General features: G+C 34.8%; 1 pseudogene; it reads right to left on the reverse strand.

Annotated features, from left to right (window-relative positions):
* Nucleotides 1-7212: 7212 nt before the first annotated feature.
* Nucleotides 7213-8299, reverse strand: LOC143645300 (olfactory receptor 5T1-like; annotated as a pseudogene).
* Between the last annotated feature and the right edge of the window lie 15400 nt (nt 8300-23699).

Below are 23699 nucleotides of genomic sequence, written 5' to 3' on the forward strand. Positions count from 1 at the left end.
AAAACAAAACAAAACAAAACAAAACAAAAACCTATAGCTCAGATGCAGCTTCATTCAGTGTTTTAACATGATTACTTTACAATTAGGTATTATTGTGCTGTCCATTTTTGAGTTTTTGTATCTAGTCCTGTTGCACAGTCTGTATCCCTTCAGCTTCAATTACCCATTGTCTTACCCTGTTTCTAACTCCTGCTGAACTCTGTTACCAATGACATATTTAAAGTTTATTCTCGAATGTCCGTTCACATCAGTGGGACCATACAGTATTTGTCCTTTAGTTTTTGGCTGGATTCACTCAGCATAATATTCTCTAGGTCCATCCATGTTATTACATGGTTCATAAGTTTATCTTGTCTTAAAGCTGCATAATATTCCATCGTATGTATATACCATATTTTGTTTAGCCACTCTTCTGTTGATGGAGATTTTGGCTGTTTCCATCTCTTTGCAATTGTAAATAATGCTGCTATAAACATTGGTGTGCAAATGTCCGTTTGTGTCTTTGCCCTTAAGTCCTTTGAGTAGATACCTAGCAATGGTATTGCTGGGTCGTATGGCAATTCTATATTCAGCTTTTTGAGGAACCGCCAAACTGCCTTCCACAGTGGTTGCACCCTTTGACATTCCCACCAACAGTGGATAAGTGTGCCTCTTTCTCCGCATCCTCTCCAGCACTTGTCATTTTCTGTTTTGTTGATAATGGCCATTCTGGTGGGTGTGAGATGATATCTCATTGTGGTTTTGATTTGCATTTCTCTAATGGCCAGGGACATTGAGCATCTCTTCATGTGCCTCTTGGCCATCCGTATTTCCTCTTCTGAGAGGTGTCTGTTCAAGTCTTTTTCCCATTTTGTAATTGGGTTGGCTGTCTTTTTGTTGTTGAGATGAACAATCTCTTTATAAATTCTGGATACTAGACCTTTATCTGATATACCATTTCCAAATATTGTCTCCCATTGTGAAGGCTGTCTCTCTACTTTCTTGATGAAGTTCTTTGATGCACAAAAGTGTTTAATTTTGAGGAGTTCCCATTTATTTATTTCCTTCTTCAGTGCTCTTGCTTTAGGTTTAAGGTCCATAAAACCGCCTCCAGTTGTAAGATCCATAAGATATCTCCCAACATTTTCCTCTAACTGTTTTATGGTCTTAGACCTAATGTTTAGATCTTTGATCCATTTTGAGTTAACTTTTGTATAGGGTGTGAGAGATGGGTCTTCTTTCATTCTTTTGCATATGGATATCCAGTTCTCTAGGCACCATTTATTGAAGAGACTGCTCTGTCCCAGGTGAGTTGGCTTGACTGCCTTATCAAAGATCAAATGTCCATAGATGAGAGGGTCTATATCTGAGCACTCTATTCGATTCCATTGGTCGATATATCTATCTTTATGCCAATACCATGCTGTTTTGACCACTGTGGCTTCATAATATGCCTTAAAGTCAGGCAGCGCGAGACCTCCAGCTTCGTTTTTTTTCCTCAAGATGTTTTTAGCAATTCAGGGCACCCTGCCCTTCCAGATAAATTTGCTTATTGGTTTTTCTATTTCTGAAAAATAAGTTGTTGGGATTTTGATTGGTATTGCATTGAATCTGTAAATCAATTTAGGTAGAACTGACATCTTAACTATATTTAGTCTTCCAATCCATGAACACGGTATGCCCTTCCATCTATTTAGGTCTTCTGTGATTTCTTTTAGCAGTTTTTTGTAGTTTTCTTTTTATAGGTTTTTTGTCTCTTTAGTTAAATTTATTCCTAGGTATTTTATTCTTTTAGTTGCAATTGTAAATGGGATTCGTTTCTTGATTTCCCCCTCAGCTTGTTCATTACTAGTGTATAGAAATGCTACAGATTTTTGAATGTTGATCTTGTAACCTGCTACTTTGCTGTACTCATTTATTAGCTCTAGTAGTTTTGTTGTGGATTTTTCCGGGTTTTCGACGTATAGTATCATATCGTCTGCAAACAGTGATAGTTTTACTTCTTCCTTTCCAATTTGGATGCCTTGTATTTCTTTTTCTTGTCTAATTGCTCTGGCTAGAACCTCCAACACAATGTTGAATAATAGTGGTGATAGTGGACATCCTTGTCTTGTTCCTGATCTTAGGGGGAAAGTTTTCAATTTTTCCCCATTGAGGATGATATTAGCTGTGGGTTTTTCATATATTCCCTCTATCATTTTAAGGAAGTTCCCTTGTATTCCTATCTTTTGAAGTGTTTTCAACAGGAAAGGATGTTGAATCTTGTCGAATGCCTTCTCTGCATCAATTGAGATGATCATGTGATTTTTCTGCTTTGATTTGTTGATATGGTGTATTACATTAATTGATTTTCTTATGTTGAACCATCCTTGCATACCTTGGATGAATCCTACTTGGTCATGATGTATAATTCTTTTAATGTGTTGTTGGATACGATTTGCTAGAATTTTATTGAGGATTTTTGCATCTGTATTCATTAGAGAGATTGGTCTGTAGTTTTCTTTTTTTGTAATATCTTTGCCTGGTTTTGGTATGAGGGTGATGTTGGCTTCATAGAATGAATTAGGTAGTTTTCCCTCCACTTCGATTTTTTTGAAGAGTTTGAAGAGAATTGGTACTAATTCTTTCTGGAATTTTTGTCATTTTTTATTTCTGTTTTTCAGTTTCTGATTTTCATTCATGATTATAAATTTTGTAATCCTTTTGTTGTTTAAACTTGAGAATTTAGTGTTTTCTTGTTACATATGTGAAGACACTATGAATCTCATCTTGCAATGCTTTAAGACCTGAAGTTTTGTAATTAATGACATTAAGTATATCCTTGCAGCAATATCTCCTTTATAGCTACCTGCTAACCATGTGAACACCCTAGTAAACTGTGATGTGTCAATAAGCTTCAGTAAATAATATTCCTTCATTTAATTTTATTTACTTATTTTTTTGGCATGTGCAGGTTCTGGGAATCGAACCCAGGTCTCCCGCATCACAGGAGAGAATCCTTCATTTAATTTTGATATGATTAAAATAATCATTTCCTGTTTCTTGAATGTTCTTTAAAAAAGAAGTGAATTGTTGAGTTAAATTATTATCTCATTTGTCTTGAATACTTTAACAAAGAAAATTTGCAAAGCTAAGAATTGATAATGAATGCACATTTTGTGATAGCCCATAAATTTTAGTCACTTTGGTTGCTAAAATTTCCTTTTAAAAATTCCTCTACAAAATCTGGAATGGCAATGTTATTTTATTTATTATTCAATGTATATGTAAGAAAGTATATTTTCTTCATTATCCTGTATTTGATTATTTTCATCTAAACTTCAGCAGTGGTTGTAGGTATTTATTATTTTTTCTTTCAAGTAATTTGTATTCTTTTAAATAATATTAAGGATTTCTCTGTAGAATTATGTTTGTTAATTTTCTTTAATTATTTTTGAAATACTGAAATAAATTTAAACTGGTTTTAGAAATAAACTGTTAATGGCTTATTGTTAGTTCTATCACTTTTAATTAATTTATTCAAATAATTAAAATGTGCATTACTTCCTTCACATTCTGAATTTATATGAAAATTTTACTTAGCATATATAATATCCATACTAATTAATGTATTATGTTTATATTATCTAGCATCTATATTTATTGCAATTCATCTTTGTTAGTTTGCAATTAGAGATGTCTGATATGTATATATTTTTAATAATATACTTTTTAGACTAATCTTTCATCCTGTACATGCACTGTATCCTTTCCTATACTTATAAGATCTTCATATTTTCTCATCTTTTTGTGAACTGTCCATGCCTTGCTCTCATTTATGTACATTTATATGATTTAGTAAATGGATTCTGTTCGATTTTGCTGGCGATGATGTTCATCAGATTCTCTAATTTTCAGACAATAATCCAGGATATGCTTATGTTTTAGTTAAATTCAAACTACCCTATCCTCTTATAATATGCTCCATATAGCACTTATGATGCTATTAAATAAATGTTATAAGAATTTTGGGCAATGTGAAAACATCTTCACAATCTCTATGAGTCATTAATTGGCATCATTCTTCACTCTAGGCATAGCTAAGTCATACCATCACAGTCTTTATCCACCAACTTTCCTTCTGATGTTACACATGTCCTCAGCCCTCCTCACTCAACCATACTCACATTCAGCTTTGCTCTGTGTACTTAAAATATTGTGCCACCATCAGATAGTACTGTGCTATCCAGTACTGAACTTTTATTTACAATCAGTCCTGCTGCACAATCTGTATTCCTTCAGCCCAAATACCCAATATCAATCTTCTTCTATCTCCTGATAACCTGTGATCTCAACATTAACTCTCAAAGTTCACTCATTAATTCAAACAAATTACTATGTTTTGCAATTTTTTTTCAGATTTCTACATCCTAAGTATAAATGGGAGTTCTATATTCCTTTTTAATTTGAATCAAGTGTGTTTGCTCCAAATATTTCCCATCCTGATAACCCCACACTTGCCTATATAATATCTTCCTGGGCTTCTAGTGCTGTACTTTGAAAATGGAATGGAATCTCAACATCATTATAGCTCTAACTGATCTCATCCACTTTGCTTTTCCAATGCCCTCCTTCTTCTTCACATTCTCCCTCCATTCCCTTCTCCTCATTTTCTCCTCCTCCTTCTCCAACTTTTCCTTTCCTCCTTCTCCTTCTTTTTCTACATCTACATCTACATTGACTTCTATTTACAATTATCCTCCTTCTCTTATTCTTCTCCCTCCTTTTACTCCACTGTTTTACTTCTACTACTATTTTTTATGTCTTCATCTTATTGCTCTCCCAGGAAAATGCTCTGATTCTACATGTATTAACAAACTGAAAGATTTGTCAAATCAAATGGAATCCAATTCTCTCTTTCTTCTTAAAAACATTCCTTTCTCTCATTTCTATTATTGACTTAATAAATACTTTCACTATGTCATAAGGTACTGACAAGAGGCTTGATAAGCAGTGGAAAAAGGGAAAAGATTACTTTGTTCTTGCATTACATATGTTAAAGTGCTTACAAGCAGGGACTTTATAGTTGGTAAACTTAGTTTAGAATGCTGGTGTCACTTATATGAGTGAAGTGGTCTTGAGAATATAAAGTTTATTTGCCTCTGTTTTCTCAACTGTGAGTTGTTATGATGATATAAACAGTTAATATATATAAAACATTTACATATCATTCATTAACTAATAAGCTGTTTAGAATTGCTACTTTTGACTCATTACTTGACTCACCACTGATTAAAAATATTTTTTCTGTTTAAACTGTATGTTGTAGGAACTATGATATGTCCTGAGGATACAATTGTGTGGACAGACAAAATCTTGCTTTTATTCAACTTAAAGTGTCAGTGTAGTGGTAGATGTAGATATAAATCAAACTTACAATCAAACAATACTTAATTATCACTGTGTTAAATGATAAAAAGAAAGTTCTAATATGAGCAATGGAAATCAAATCATTCTTTCTTGAAAGCAATAAGATGAGATAAGAAATAAGAATAAGCACAGATAAGAACAAGGAAAAGTTATTGATTTGGTTGTTGAATATATAATTTTCCATATTGTCCTGATGAATTCTCACTATTTGGCTTCTACTTTACTAGGAGAAAAAGGAGGATAGTACAATTTTCATGCAGATTAGCTTGATATAAGTTTGCTTAACTTGTGGACTGAATTATTGGTCATATATTGATGGGTATAAGTGAGGACATCCTGGAACTTCATGCTAAACTATTTCTTTCTCAAAGAAAGATTATTTTTACTAATCTCAAAAGACAACTAACATTGATAAAGCAGGGTACAACCATGACCAAAATTTTCCTTAATAATTTGAAAACCTGATTTGAGTGGTAAAGAATCCATAACATGATCCTGGAATGCTACAAACATTTTAACTTCTGTAGGGGATATATATTTTGAAATACTTTGGAAGTAGGCTTTTACTTTATTCCAGAAAAATCACCTCAAAAGATCAGAATCACAAGAGTAAATATTATGATGTGTAGTTTCAAACAACTCATTTTTATAAGATAACATGATCTCCAATTATAGTCAGTTTCCTTTTTTCAAGAGGAATTATGCGTGCAGACTTAAATCAAGTGTTATTAAATGGATTTGCTCCAACAAAGGTGAATTCTCTTTGTATAAGTGATTAGAAACTGAGGTCCTGAAAATGATTGGATTGGATCTCAGATTCAGACTTCAAAAATCTGAATTCCTTGTTTCATGGAATTGTTATGGTGAACTCACAGTACAAGCATCCCTGCTGGTAAAAGACTGAATTTTATTGAAAGAAAAAAGTAAATTTCTACTCTTAATGTCCTTTCCAATGAACAAATCTCAGAACAAAAATAAACAAAGCAGAATAAATAAGAGAAGCAGGTGTGAGTTGAGGTAGTGAGAGACCACTTGTCAGGGCTTTTCTCATTGGATGTAGGCTTTGAGGAATGGCAACAAATGCATGTTCATTTCTTGAGCTGGAAAATGAGCAAGAATCTGAAACAAAGGAAGTCACAAAAGTAGACTTGTTAGCTTTTCAGATCTCAGTCCATCTGTACATAGCTGCCAGTTGTAAGTTATTATTCAAACTATACTTTGTTTTCCATGAGCCTTAATTATACACTCAGTAAGTATTACCATCTCATTTCAATATAATTTTGGAAGTTTCAGAATGGATCTAATAGATTTCTGTAATTGGACAATGAGAAGGAAATGATGGGATAAATATTTATTGTGCTTTGTCAAAGCATGCAAAAGGGGTGTCCCGAAGGCTAGATGGGTCTGAGAGTGGAAGGACACAAGAAGAACTGAGAAAACTAAGAAGCCTCTGATGGAAATCCCAGAAGGGGGTTCACTCATAGTGACTGCCGAGGGTTTACCACAAACCATGTGAGGTTACATCAAGCTGTGAACCCCAGAGAATCTGAGTAAGTATAGTTAATGAAAATAAAATTACACAAAGACTAATAATACCAATATAATTTCATCAATGGATATTTACTATGGATCAATTTAAACAAAATTGTTGGCATACAGATGATGCAATTTATTTATATATGTAAAATGGTGTATGACAGGACAAATTAATATTTTCTTTAGAATATTCTAAGATATATGAACACTACTTAGAAGTTTTTTCCTTAGATTCTGATCATGGAGTTATGGATTGATATCTAACATTCTTTTAAGTTTTACTCAATGCTATAATGGTACTTTATTTATGAACGTCTTTCTTTCAAACTGTTTTTTCATTGCATCTTTAACATCTTTGTTCCTCAAACTGTAGATGAGGGGATTCAGTATGGGATCACAGTGGTGTAAAATACTGACAGTATCATGTTGTGGTCCAAAGAGTAGCTGGTCTTTGGCCTCACATACATGAAGGGGATTGTCCCATGGTAAATTGACAAATCAGTTAGGTGAGAGCCACATGCAGAAAAAAATTTCTCCCTCCGTTCCACAGAACATAGGTTCAGAATGGCCAACAGAATAAAACTATAGGAAATCAAGACAATTAATATAGTGGTTACTTCAATAAGGCCCACAAAATAGAAGAGTAGAAGGTGGTTGATGTGTCAGAATAAGAAATAGTAAGGAGTGGAGGGATGTCACAAAAGACATGTGTAGCTTCAATAGATGCACAGAAGGAAAGGCTAAAAGTGGCCACTGCGTGTAATGCAGCATCTGAAATGTCTCCAACATAGGAAGTAATGATGAATGGCATGTAGACTTGGCGAGACATGTTAACTGAGCACAGCAGTGGGCTGTAGATTGCTACACAGTGAGCATTAGACACTGCAGCCAACAGAAAACATTCCAAAAGGTAACAAACAGAAACATCTGTGTGTCACATTCAAGAAATGAAATGGTGTTATTCACTGCCAAGAAATTGACTAACATTTTAGGGGTAACAACTGAAGGATAGCAGGCATCTTAGAATAACAACACACCCAGAAACTAATACATCAGATTGTGGAGCCAGGAATCCCCAATGACCAATATAACCAAGTCCCCCAGATCCTACCAGAGTAAAGAGATAAATCACTACAAATAATAAAAATAGGAAGACTTGCAGCTCACTGTCACCCACGAAGCCCATCAGTATGACCACGGTGACCCCAGTCATATCATTCCTCTGAATCCTGCATGGCTCCAAATCTGATGGCAACGTAGACATTTCTCTTCATATGTGTATGTCCTCAAGGCAATATCCTCTGAAAATGGAGTCCACACAATTATATCCTCACATTTCTTTTCTTGGAAGAGAATAATATCCAAGGTGTTGATGTGGTTGGCAATGACAAAGAAATTGTGTCCAAGTAAATGAATTTCCCTCTGTAATTTAAAGGAAGAAAGGGTATCATTCACTTGTTGGCTAAATGAATCTTTTTAAAAGAACTGCCAATTTAAGTATTCATTTCCAGTTATTGTTAACTGGAAATAAATGAGAAATGTCTTATCAATATTCTGTATCTTGTTCTTATATTACATTATCTTAAATTTTGCAAGCACAAATGAATATTTGGAATTTTAAATCCAAACCTATTATAGTGGAAAGCACGTATCTGAAGACTAGTCCTACTTCATGCACATTGTACTTATAAAATGAGAGCAAACACATCCACATCACAACATATTATTAAATTTGAGTATGAAACAGGTATGAAAATTGATTAATTTAAAACATTTTCAGATGACTACAAACTGTCAAAAGTTAGACTCACATTTCAACTTGACTTACAGGTAAGCCCTTCATACCAAATGATTTTGTGTCCTTTCTTGGGAATGATGTTTCCATAATTTCTTCTTGAATAGTGGTGAACAGGGATGCAGAAAGTATTCTGGAAGTACATGCACTGTGTTTGCAAACAAAAACAGTGAAATATAACTTTTTTTTCAGTTTTCTTTCTTGAAATGCATTTCAGTAAATTGCCAATTTTGGCTTTGCAGTTTGTTGTACCATTATTATTACTCCAATTTTAACTTAATGACAATATAGGTGTTCCCCTATCATATCCTCATTATCCCTGCAAAGTCTTTGGATGCATTGCTATTTTTGTCAACAGCAAAGCACAGCCTCTTCATTAATCTATTATAGTTGCTCATGTACTCTCTAAATAACTGTGAAGTAAATATTACCCAATAAGGGGGGCCAAGATGGCAGCTTAGTAATGTGCATGCGTTTTAGTTCGTCCTCCAGAGCAACTATTAAATAACCAGAAACAGTGCAGAACAGCTCCAAGAGCCACAGCAGTGACCGGACACACAGCATACCCCAGTCTGGACCAGGTGGACCAGCTGCAAGTCTCCAGAACAGTGAGTTCCCCAAGCCGCGAGCAGTTCCCCAAGCTGTGGTGGCTGGCGCCCGGCATCACTCCCACACAGGCAGCTTCCCAGAGGGAAAGGAAAGAGTCTCTAACAGTAGCAGGGACTGAGTTCAACCAAACACCAATAGTGGCATTAATAAACAAATTCTGACTACTAAAAATAGGCCCCCAGCTCAGGCGAAACTGGTCAAGGTGGAGGTCGCCTATTGGGCTAAAAGAAAAAGAGGAAAGGGGACAAAATGGAGCCATCTGGGGCTGTTTCTACAGAGGCTTGGCTGCCTCTGGACTCAGTGGTGGGATTACACAGGCTGCACCTGCCCCAAACATATGCAGAAACAGGCTGCTTCAGGGCTATCTCCCACCTGAACCTTCCCGATGGGAGGCGTGAAGCCCAACTGAGGTGGAATCCCTCTCTCAAGGAATTCAAACCCCAGGGCTTAGCAATTTGAAGCCATTAAAACCAGCCTACAACCTTTTCTCTGTCTCCACCATGCCACCAGCAGGGAGAGCCTTCCAAAGTTAAAGGAGCCACAATACCTTTTGCTGGTGGGACCCGCAGACAGACAACTGCCACATACTGGGCAGGATAAGAAAAACAGAGCCCAGAGACTTCACAGGAAAGTCTTCCAAACTGCTGGGTCTCACACTCAGGGAAAACTGACGCAGGTGATTCCTTCCCTCCAAAAGGAAGCCAGCTTAGTCCAGGAAAACCCGGCTGGAGTCTGTAATACCTATGTAGACCCTCCTAAGTGTAGGGAGGGAAAAGGCACCTTCCAGCAGGAAAAGAAACAAGAAAATTAGAACTGAAAATTTACCCTCTGTTAAACAAAACTTAAGCTAGAGGCTCAGAAAAAGCTGAACTGAAGGCCAATGAACAAATAGACAACAAACTCATCTAGCAAGAAAACCCTAGGTAGGATAAGTGAAAGCAATCTCCAGAATAAACTAATTAACGTAATTAAATGTCCAGACGCCAGCAAAAAATAACAAATCACACCAGGGAAATTGAAGATATGGCCCCGTCAAAGGAACAAACCAATAGTTCAAATGAGATACAGGAGCTGAGACAACTAATTCTGAATATATAAACAGAAATGGAAAACCTCTTCAAAAACCAAATCAATGAATTGAGGGAGGACATGAAGAAGGCAAGGAATGAACAAAAAAAGAAATGGAAAGTCTGAAAAAACAAATCACAGAACTTATGGGAATGAAAGATACAGTAGAAGAGATGAAAAAACAATGGAAACCTACAATGGTAGATTTCAAGAGACAGAGGCTAGAATTAGTGAACTGGAGGATGGAACATCTGACATCCAAAAAGAAACAGAAACTATAGGGAAAAGAATGGAAAAATTTGAGCAGGGGCTCAGGGAATTGTATGATAATATAAAGTGCACAAATAAATGTGTTGTGGGTGTCCCAGAAGGAGAAGAGAAGGGAAAAGGAAGAGAAACACTAATGGAAGAAATTATCACTGAAAATTTCCCAACTCTTATGAAAGACCTAAAATTACAGATCCAAGAAGTGCGGCACACCCCAAAGAGAATAGATCCAAACATACATTCTCCAAGACACTTACTAGTTAGAATTTCAGAGGTCAAAGAGAAAGAGAGGATCTTGAAAGCAGCAAGAGAAAAACATTCCATCACATACAAGGGAAACCCAATAAGACTATGTGTAGATTTCTCAGCAGAAACCATGGAGCCAAGAAGACAGTGGGATGATGTATTTAAATTACTAAAAGAGAAAAACTGCCAACCAAGAATTCTATATCCAGCAAAATTGTCCTTCAAAATTGAGGGAGAAATTAAAACATTTTCAGACAAAATGTCACTGAGAGAATTTGTGACCAAGAGACCAGCTCTGCAAGAAATACTAAAAGGAGCACTAGAGACAGATATGAAAAGACAGAAGAGAGAGGTGTGGAGAGGAGTGTAGAAAGAAGGAAAATTAGGTATGATATATAAAATACAAAAGGCAAAATGGTAGAGGAAAGTATTACCCAAACAGTAATAATACTAAATGTTAATGGACTGAATTCCCAAATCAAAAGACATAGACTGGCAGAATGGATTAAAAAACAGGATCCTTCTATATGCTGTCTACAGGAAACACATCTTAGACCCAAAGATAAACATAGCTTGAAAGCGAAAGGTTGGGAAAAGATGTTTCATGCAAATAACAACCAGAAAAGAGCAGGAGTAGCTATACTAATATCAAACAAAGTAGACTTCATGTAAAACAGTTAAAAGAGACAAAGAAGGATACAATCTACTAATAAAAGGAACAATTCAACAAGAAGACATAACAAGCATAAATATTTATGCTCTGAGCCAGAGTGCCCCAAAATACGTGAGGAATACACTGCAAATACAGAAATGGGAAATAGACACATCTACCATAATAGTTGGAGACTTCAAATCCCCACTCTCATCAATGGACAGAACATCTAGACAGAGGATCAATATAGAAACAGAGAATTTGAATATTACAATAAATGATCTAGACTTAACAGACATTTATAGGACATTACACCCCACAACAGCAGGATACACCTTTTCCTCAAGTGCTCATGGATCATTCTCAAAGATAGACCATATGCTGGGTCACAAAGCAAGCCTCAACAAATTTAAAAAGATTGAAATCATACACAACAATTACTCAGATCATAAAGGAATGAAGCTGGAAATCAATAATAGGCAGAGTGCCAGAAAATTCACAAATATGTGGAGGCTCAACAACACACTCTTAAACAACCAGTGGGTCAAGGAAGAAATTACAAGAGAAATTAGTAAATATCTCGAGGCGAATGAAAATGAAAATACAACATATCAAAACCTATGGGATGCAGCAAAGGCAGTGCTAAGAGGGAAATTTATTGCCCTAAATGCCTATATTAAAAAAAGAAGAAACGGCAAAAATTCAGGAATTAACTGTCCACTTGGAAGAACTGGAGAAAGAACAGCAAACTAACCCCAAAGTAAGCAAAAGGAAAGAAATAACAAAGATTAGAGCAGAAATAAATGAAATTGAGAACATGAAAACAATAGAGAAAATCAATAAGACCAGAAGTTGGTTCTATGAGAAAATCAACAAGATTGATGGGCCCTTAGCAAGATTGACAAAAAGAAGAAGAGAGAGGACACAAATAAATAAGATCAGAAATGGAAGAGGAGACATAATCACTGACCTCACAGAAATAAAGGAGGTAAAAACAGGATACTATAAACAACTTTATGCTAATAAATACAACAATGTAGATGAAATGGACAAGTTCCTAGAAAGGCATGAACAACCAACTTTGACTCAAGAAGAAATAGATTACCTCAACAAACCAATCACAAGTAGAGAAATTGAATCAGTCATTCAAAAGCTTCCCAAAAAGAAAACTCCAGGACCAGACGGCTTCACATGTGAATTCTACCAAACATTGCAGAAAGAATTAGTACCAACCCTGCTCAAACTCTTCAAAAAAATTGAAGTGGAGGGAAAGCTACCTAATTCATTCTATGAAGCCAACATCACCCTCATACCAAAACCAGGCAAAGATATTACAAAAAAAGAAAACAGCAGACCAACCTCTCTAATGAATATAGATGCAAAAATCCTGAACAAAATTCTAGCAAATCGAATCCAAAAACACATTAAAAGAATTATACATCATGACCAAGTAGGATTCATCCCAGGTATGCAAGGATGGTTCAACATAAGAAAATCAATTAATGTAATACACCATATCAACAAATCAAAGCAGAAAAATCACATGATCATCTCAATTGATGCAGAGAAGGCATTTGACAAGATTCAACATCCTTTCCTGTTGAAAACACTTCAAAAGATAGGAATACAAAGGAACTTCCTTAAAATGATAGAGGGAATATATGAAAAACCCACAGCTAATATCATCCTTAATGGGGAAAAATTGAAAACTTTCCCTCTAAAATCAGGAACAAGACAAGGATGTCCATTATCACCACTATTATTCAACATTGTGTTGGAGGTTCTAGCCAGAACAATTAGACAAGAAGAAGAAATACAAGGCATCAAAATTGGAAAGGAAGAAGTAAAACTATCACTGTTTGCAGATGATATGATATTATACATCGAAAACCCAGAAAAATCCACAACAAAACTACTAGAGCTAATAAATGAGTACAGCAAAGTAGCAGGTTACAAGATCAACATTCAAAAATCTGTAGCATTTCTATACACTAGCAATGAACAAGCTGAGGGGGAAATCAAGAAAAGAATTCCATTTACAATTGCAACTAAAAGAATGAAATACCTAGGAATAAATTTAACTAAAGAGACAAAAAACCTATATAAAGAAAACTACAAAAAACTGTTAAAAGAAATCACAGAGACCTAAATAGATGGAAGGGCATACCGTGTTCATGGATTGGAAGACTCAATATAGTTAAGATGTCAATCCTACCTAAATTGATTTACAGATTCAATGCAATACCAATCAAAATCCCAACAACTTATTTTTTGGAAATAGAAAAACCAATAAGCAAATTTATCTGGAAGGGCAGGGTGCCCCGAATTGCTAAAAGTATCTTGAGGAAAAAAAAACGAAGCTGGAGGTCTCATGCTGCCGGACTTTAAGGCATATTATGAAGCCACAGTGGTCAAAACAGCATGGTATTGGCATAAAGATAGATATATCGACCAATGGAATCGAATAGAGTGCTCAGATGTAGACCCTCTCATCTATGGACATTTGATCTTTGATAAGGCAGTCAAGCCAACTCACCTGGGACAGAATAGTCTCTTCAATAAATGGTGCCTAGAACTGGATATCCATATGCAAAAGAATGAAAGAGGACCCATATCTCACACCCTATACAAAAGTTAACTCAAAATGGATCAAAGATCTAAACATTAGGTCTAAGACCATAAAACAGTTAGAGGAAAATGTAGGGAGATATCTTATGAATCTTACAATTGGAGGCAGTTTTATGGACCTTAAACCTAAAGCAAGAGCACTGAAGAAAGAAATAAATAAATGGGAGCTCCTCAAAATTAAACACTTTTGTGCATCAAAGAACTTCATCAAGAAAGTAGAAAGACAGCCTACACAATGGGAGACAATATTTGGAAATGACATATCAGATAAAGGTCTAGTATCCAGAATTTATAAAGAGATTGTTCATCTCAACAACAAAAAGACAGCCCATCCAATTACAAAATTGGAAAAAGACTTGAACAGACACCTCTCAGAAGAGGAAATACAAATGGCCAAAAGGCACATGAAGAGATGCTCAATGTCCCTGGCCATTAGATAAATGCAAATCAATACCACAATGAGATATCATCTCACACCCACCAGAATGGCCATTATCAACAAAACAGAAAATGACAAGTGCTGGAGAGGATGCGGAGAAAGAGGCACACTTATCCACTGTTGGTGGGAATGTCAAATGGTGCAACCACTGTGGAAGGCAGTTTGGTGGTTCCTCAAAAAACTGAATATAGAATTGCCATACGACCCAGCAATACCATTGCTAGGTATCTACTCAAAGGACTTAAGGGCAAAGACACAAATGGACATTTGCACACCAATGTTTATAGCAGCATTATTTACAATTGCAAAGAGATGGAAACAGCCAAAATGTCCATCAACAGATAAGTGGCTAAACAAACTGTGGTATATACATACAATGGAATATTATGCAGCTTTAAGACAGAATAAACTTATGAAGCATGTAATAACATGGATGGACCTAGAGAACATTATGCTGAGTGAGTCTAGCCAACAACTTAAGGACAAATACTATATGGTCCCACTGATGTGAACCAACATTCAAGAATAAACTTGGAATATGTCATTGGTAACAGAGACCATCAGGAGTTAGAAACAGGGTAAGATAATGGGTAATTGGAGCTGAAGGGATACAGACTGTGCAACAGACTAGATACAAAAACTCAAAAATGGACAGCACAATAATACCTAATTGTAATGTAATTATGTTAAAACCCTGAATGACGCTGCATATGAGCTATAGTGTTTTTTGTTTGTTTGTTTGCTTGTGTCTTATGTTTTATTATTATTATTATTTTTTCTCTATATTAACATTCTATATCTTTTTCTGTTGTTTTGCTAGTTCTTTTCCTAAATCGATGCAAATGTACTAAGAAATGATGATCATACATCTATGTGATGATGTTAAGAATTACTGATTGCATATGTAGAATGGAATGATTTCTAAATGTTGTGTTAATATCTTTTTTTCTTTAATTAATAATAAAAAAAATTTGGACCCCACAAAAAAAAATCCTCAAAAAGAACAAAATAAACAATCCAATAAAAAGGAACAAATACTTTATCAAGTGTGAAACAGAATTTTAAATAAGTACATGAAAAGATGCTAGACAACGTTAACTATTAGGTGAATGCAAATGAAAGTTTCAATGGTATTTCCATGTATATGGAAAATTAAAGACTGACCACATCAAGTGCTGACAGTATGTGGAGCAACTGAACTCTCTTATATTGCTAGTGGGTATATAAAATGGCACAGCCACTTTTGAAAAAAAAAGCTTGGAAATTTCTTTAAAATATTAAATAAAACTTCCTTTCTGACCAGACATTGCCCTGCTGTGCATTTACCCAAGAGGAAAGCATTTTTCCATGTAAATATCTGTGCATGAATAATTAGAACAGTTTTATTAGTAATGGCCAAAATACAAACATCAGAAAATGTCCATCGTGGAAGAACGGGTAAAAAAATGTGGAGTTTTCATACATTAGAATATTCCTCAGTAACAAAAAGAAATATTTATATAGGGATAGTATAAATGAATCTCAGAATAAGTAATCTGAGTGAAAGAATCCAAATCTTTCCCCTGTACAATATTTCATACTATAATCTTCCATCTTACAGAATTCTAGAAAATGAAAATTAATCCATACTACTAGAAAGTAGATCAATATTTTCCTGGGCATTGGTAGAGGGACAGTATTGGGGATCAGATCATGTCCATTGAAAAAGGCATTTTCAGATACCAACCTCTGGTCCTGTGGGTGTGAACCCATTTATAAATGGGACCTTTCAAGACATTATTATTTAAGCTGTGCCCAAACTGAATGATGGCTGGCCTTAATATAATATAGCTGAAGTCCTTATAAGCAAGGGAAATTGCCGCAGCAAGAGAAGCCACAGTGGAAGCAAGAAGTTGGAATCAATGGAACCAGGAGGAGACAGGAGAATATGCTGCATAAGCACCAAAGATGTCTGGCCAGCCAAGAGATACTCATCTCTGGAGGAAGCCAGCCTTCCAACCTCTGAAACCATGAGCCAGTAAATTACTGTTGCTGACCCAACCCATTTCACAGCATTCGTTTTAGCAGCATGAAAACCAATGCAGACAGGAAGATAGAGGCAGAATCAAGAAACTTTGAGTGAGGAGGTGATGGATGTATTCATTTATTCATTGTTATGATGTGACACCCTTTGTTCTGAAGTGCTCAAATCCTTCATTTACTCACTTTTTATTTTCAAAGCCTTGAAGCAAGTACTAAATTTGGAAATATCTATTTTTAATCAGTTATAGAATACACAGGGTCCTGCTTCTGTTCTTATTAGCTGTTTAAGATGGTTTCTAACCTCTATAAGCTTCAGTGTTCTTATCAGCATAATAGAAGAACACATTTCAAAATATGCATTATGGTCATGATTAAGTGATGTAATGAACTTTGAGCAATTTTTAGTCTGAGCTGGTGTGAAGATATTAAATCAAATGCTAGATATTAAATAATTACATCTCCATAAATCATTATTATTGTTCTTTTGAACCAGTTAAGATACAACAATAAATTGTTTTCCTAAAGGTTTACCTGTGTGAAGAGAACTTAAATGTGCAGATTTGTGTATGATAGAGAGATGTTGATAAACTTCAGTGTGTGCATTTTGAGCTGAGGCTCTATAACTGTGATGGTAGAGTGATGGCAGAAAGAACCTGATGGTAAAGAGAATAAAAGCTTTGCTATACTTTGAGTGTTGATTTCCTCTGAGAGTGCCCCTATTTTTCACCTAATGATATATTGTTTTCCATCCTAATATGCATATGGAGGAATGTTTATTCTTTTCTCTTCTTTTTTTTTCCATTTCCCACCACCTGTTATAGTAATGTTAGTCCCTGGAAATAAAGAATCAGTTTTCAATTTATTGTGCAGGTTACTGATTTTGTCTATCTACATCTACACATATCGACAGCTCTTGAAAATGATTTGTGTTTTAGTTATTGCTTTGTAATTCCTTGCATTTATTTTATATTTAGATATGGAGACCAATTGAGAGAGTTCTCAGGAGGAATTTTACCTCAGGCAGCCTAAATCAATTCTGAAGGCCACTCAGACTTCATGGCCAGTGAATTATCCATGCCATCTTGGTTTGGAGAGAGTCCCACTAACCATGTATTAGGGTGGGCTCATGCTATTTATATTTATTCCATCTAATTTTCTTGTTAAGACTATAGCTTCTCTTACAGCATGAAATAATTTGATTTTTATAAAATTCTTTTAACACTTTAGTTTTATTGTTTATTATTCACAAAACAAATTTTGTGAACATTTACCCTAACCTTTAAGCAGTTTTCAAGTTGTAGTGAACCTTGAGTTCCATTCTGCTGCTTAAATATTTTCCTCTATATTCCTATATTAGAGTAGCCCAATTGAAGCTCTTAAGTCTCCAATGATGAAAATGTCCTAATTTTTAAGAAACCTACCATCCAATAATGAGCTACAGTCATCTAAGTCAATTAAGTAAATGTTTAGCATGCCACTTTGTGTTACCACTAGGAGAAAATTTTAATGTCAGTGGAAATGTTACATTAAATATAAGAGCAATTATCTTTATTATTCTCTTTTTTGATATCACAACTCAAAGGGCCAACAGAATTTGTATGCATTACTAAAGAAATAGTCATATGACTATATTTCCCTAGTGCAAGGAAAAAAATTCAGACCAGCATTTGGAGTTTATAAGTGCCTTAAGATAATCAAACTATCATCATGGTAGCTTTATTTATTTTTACTAAGGGTTTCTCAGAATTAGCATTTATCCCAATCACTCTCATTAAATCTATGTTGTGATAAAATTGTTTTTTCATTATGTTTTCCTAGGACTTTGTTTATATGTGTATGGTAAGTAGAGAAACTACTAAACCCCTTATTCAAATAAGACAGAAAGTGAAAGAAAGTTGATGTGTGGTTATGAATCACATACAACAGAGAGTTATTTTATATTACTTCTTATATTACTCATCATATATCTGAATTATATAATGATATCTGAATTGCATTGATGAGAAATATGAGGTTTAAGGAGGCATGACCAAGTTCAAGTTTCATAAATGTTATAGAATGAAAGAAAGATAATTCCTTCTACTGAGTTTTATGTTAAAAGTTTTTGATAAATAGGAAAGAAAAAGTTTGATACAATTGTATTGAATAGGTTTTAGTGTCTATACTTACACTGGGTAACTGATTTATCAGAGAACATTGGTGCACTTTCTTATATTTGAACTACTACATCAACTATAAATAAGTAGAATTTTTAAATCAGGCAAGTATAAGGATACATTGTTTCACTTAATAACAGATATTTGAAAGTTATACATTTTTAGGTAATTGGTTTTCTTTTTATATTGAGAGGGTAATTGCTATAGAACCACGATACCATTCACTTTATTTTTCACTCCTTCATATTTTTACTTCTTTATTTTTGCCACAGTTCCCAGATGATTTCTGTGTAGGTACCTATACTGTCTTCCTTTCATCATTTATGACCTAAATTATTTGACAAATTGAGAAAATATGGCCTTGTAAATATTTGTTTTAATTATAAACATTCTCACTTGAATTTATAATTCTTCTCACGTTTCCTCTTTATTTCTGCTAAAAGCAGTGATCAAAACAGCATGTTCCTTCAGAATGCAGGATGGGTTTAAAAGTTATTGTGGATTCAATACCAACCACAATCCAGAGAACAAGCAAGAAGCTTGACTTAAGGAATGTACATTTTGTTGAAAGTACAAAAGGTACTGAAATTGAGATTGCTGGGCCATATTTATATTAACAGCAGGATATGCATAAGTATCCAGAAAGGTGACTGATTGCTCTGGTAATCTGTCACTTTGCTACTGAGCTGAAGATTCACACTGTTTCCCTCCCTGCTACATTTTGGAGACATTTTGGAGAAAGCACAGGTGCTTGGAGAGTTGACACAGAGAGCACAAAGATAAAACCAAGTGAAGGATGCTTGAAACCTGTGGACCCACAGGAACTGAGAGAGCCATTTTGAAATCAGCCCAGGAGAGAAAAGCCAACAGACATTGCCGTGTGCCTTCTCAGAGCAGAGCCCAGGAAATGGTAGCTACTCTTGAGTGAGGAATATTGATGTCTTAATTTGCACACTTTCATGGCCTCAGAACTGTGAATTTGTAATCTAATAAATCCCCTTTGTAAAAGCCAACCTATTTCTGGTATATTGCATTCCAGCAACATTAGTAAATCAAATCTGGGAAATTAGTGAATATCATTTCCTTTTAGGAAAACTTCACTTCAGCTTTTATTTCATACTTGGCTTCTAATGCAATTCGAGATTAAATATGTAGACCATTATTTAATCCTTCCCCTTATATTTTAAATCAGTTTCATTTTCTCTTAAGTAGGAAGTGTCTTATTTTTTCATATAAAAAACATTTAAATGTAACTTATTCAATTCCTTTCATGTAAGGAGGTAAATTTTGTGTGAAATATTTAATATTTAAATTTTAGATATTCTTAAACCTTCTGATCATTATTGTCTCTGCTCTTTTAGAGCCTCTTAAAGTAGATGAAAGGGAATTGGCATTTATATTTGGTACTGTGTAAGTCAAAATATGCATTTTATTCTCCAGCCTCCTTGGAATAGTAAAAGATGGGTGGTAATAATGTTTAAATTGAGAAGTCTTTGTAAACAGCCACATTTCACCCAAAGACAACTTTTTTAAAGCTCCATAGTAGAATGTGGAGTTGTCCTGGGGGGGTCCAACCTTATATACACTTTCAGGATTTAGTGGAAATTGTTTATGTTAAGTAAAAAGGAATTTCAGGCATTTTGAAGTATCTTCCTGGCTGGGTTACACAGTCTCTGTTAGTTGTCTCAGTGTCAGAACTTTTCTTAAAGCTAATTTTAGGAACCAGTGAATTCAGAAAGATAGATTCAGAAATTCGATAAACAAAAGACTTGTTCATTTTAAAAATAGCTGGGCAGGCGGTATCTCTGTAAGTTATCCAGAAATCATGCATCACTTTCCTTCAAGGTCACAGGATACCAGAATAGCTCTTAAATGGTGTAGATTAACTTCTTGATTTACATTTTCAGAGTCTTCAGCAAAACAGTGTGAATAATGAAACCTTAAATCTTTAGGCAAGTGGAATTTAGTTTTAATGTTCCAATTTTTTCTCTCATGTATGACAGGGTGAGGACATTAAAATCAAGTGCATTATGAGTTTAGAATGGAACAGAGGAATAATTTACACTGCAACTTTCTATGTCTGTTACTAGCAGTAGATTGCTATAGACAGATTTCACAAAAATTAAAAAACATACATACATATGTTTTACTCATGAACACATATGTAGGAAACAAATGACTGAAGGAAGCAATACTTGAACCAGAGTTCTCTCAAACACAGTGAAGCTTTATTAATTTGAAATTGATGATACTTCAATGAACACTAAGCAGAATACATCCTTTCTAAGGAGAGTTAGTTGTATAAGTGGATAATAAACAATGCATATTCACATTATTTGTGTGCAGTGATTTCACTGTTTATAAAACATATTTACATGTAAAATCATCTTACAGACAAAAATGCTGAATTTGTATACCATTGGGGTTGATAATTTCTAAATAACTTTGCTAAAAAGCATTCCATGTTTTAAAATAGATATTCAATGGATCCATACAGGACTGCCACATTGGATCTAGGCTAAGGTAGATGTGCTTTTGCAACCCAATAAGTGCCCAATAATTCCTTAGCAGTGAGTAAAATATCTCCTGCAAGTCATTTTTCCTATTTGGCATTCCCTTTTCCTCTGTTTAAATGATGTTTCAAGATTGTACAAAAGATGCAACAAGAGGCAAATTTGTGAATCTTTCATCAGTTTATTAATTCAGCAAATAGCCAGTGAGTACAAATTTTCATCAAAGTTTGTCTTTGAGTTATATTCTATTCCATTGCCTTTTATTGACTTTCATTGTTTAAGTTGTATTTAAAAATGTGGAACTTCTAGCCAAAGCCAATAAAATATAGATAATTCAAGCATAGTTGGCAACTCAACAGATTTATCTCTTCTTTACTGACTCCATAACAAACTTGAATACATTTAAAATTAAATTCTATAATTATCTTTAATATATGAAATGTAAGCAGGAAAAATGAATGAATTTGTTGATTACTTTTCACTTCAGTCATTAGTTGACATTCTATCTTTTGCTGCATAGTTGTCAACCAATCTTTGTTTTTTAATTTAACTTTATCTATGTTGGTGTGATGGTTAGGTTCTGGTATCAACTTAGCCAATTGATGATGCTCAGTTGTCTGGTCAATCAAGCACTGGCATGACAATTACTGCAAGAATATTTTGTAGTTGCTTGATAAATCAGAAGGTTGGTGCTTTAAATCATCAGTCAGTTGATTGCATCTGTGGCTTACTACATCTGCTATCAGTGAAGGCATGCCTTCCACCAATGAGATAATACAGTTAGTTGAAGAATTTTAAGGAAGAAGAGAAACTTTTATACTGCTTCTTCAGCCAGTGAGACTATCCTGTGGAATTCATTCAGACCCTTAATTGTAGCTGCTAGCTTCACAGCCTGCCCTATGGATTTTGGACTTTTCCATTCCCAAGGTTGCCAGGGACACCCTTATAAATCTCATATTTACAGATATTTCCTGTCCTGTTTCTCTAGAGAATACTGATTGTGCTGGTTTTAGAGGATTATGCATATTTTGTTTTAACTGTAAATAATATTTAAAATAGTTTCAAATCATGTGAGAATTAGCTTACATATTTGCTCATGTAGTTACTTTTCTGATGATGCTCACTCCCTTTTGTAGGCCCATATTTTACCTCTTGACTCTGTTTCCTTCTTAAAGAACTAAATAAGATGTTATACCATAATAAAACACTTTTAACCTAAAAATACATACAGTATAGAACTACAAACACAGCAAAATGGAAGACTCAATAAATTCTATCTTGTTCAGTTTTTGCAAATAAATTTGAAAGTCTGTAAACAGTGAACAATTTTCTCAGTAATTTTAATTTACAAAAGTTAACAGTGTCAGAGAAGAAAGCTTACTGGGTTGACTTCCTTACGAGTAAGGACACATAGATAAAGTGGGCACACATCTATCACCAAGAAAGCATGGGCTCAGATGGTTTCACAGGTGAGCTCCACCAAAGGGACAGCTGCAGTATTGGGATTAAGAGCACAGGCCACACTTCTGGAAATGTTTTCCAACTCTAACATTCTCAGGGTGTGACTTTAAGAAAATTACTGGGCCTTCATGAGCTGCCATATGTTCAACTATTAAATGGCTCCAATAATAGTGCCTGCCTCATGGTGTCATTGTAAGGAATGAATGAGCTATCACACACAAAGTGCTTACAACAAACCCTGACAAATGATAAGCATTAAATAAATATTTATTGGTATTATATGAATGACATTTTAAAGAACATTTTATTTGAATGCTAGTTAAACTATTTTAGATAGTAGATTTTTAAAAAAGAATTCTGCTAGTTCTATCAGTTATCTTGTTTTGGTTTGCTAAAACTGACAGAACTCAATATACAAATGCAGTTTTATTAACTTACAAGTTATAGTTCTTAGGCCATAAAAATGTCCAACTCAAGAAATCAACAGGATGATACCTGGACTCTGAAGACAGGCTACTGGTGTCTGGGACACCTCTGTCACATGGGAAGACACATGGCCAGCGTCTGCTGGTCTTTCTCCTCCAGGTTTTGTTGCTTTCATCTTCTGGCTTCAGTGGCTTCCTTCTCAGCTTCTCTGGGACTTTTTCTATAAGCCTCTCTTAATTTCATCTCTCAATGTCTGTATGTGTTTTATCCTCTTATAAATAGCTCCAGTAAGGGGATTAAGGATGTCCTTGAATGAGGAGGGTCACATATCAATTGAAATAACCTAATCAGGAGGTCCCACCCACAACAGGTCTGCACCCATAAGAGTGGATTAAAGGATCATGTCCTAATCTGGGTTACATAACAGCCTCAAACTACCTCATATTTATTCAATGATTATTTATTGTGCACAGAACTGCCCATAAGTATAGAG

Source organism: Tamandua tetradactyla, chromosome 8, assembly GCF_023851605.1.
Source record: "Tamandua tetradactyla isolate mTamTet1 chromosome 8, mTamTet1.pri, whole genome shotgun sequence".
Classification (NCBI taxonomy): Eukaryota; Metazoa; Chordata; class Mammalia; order Pilosa; family Myrmecophagidae; genus Tamandua; species Tamandua tetradactyla.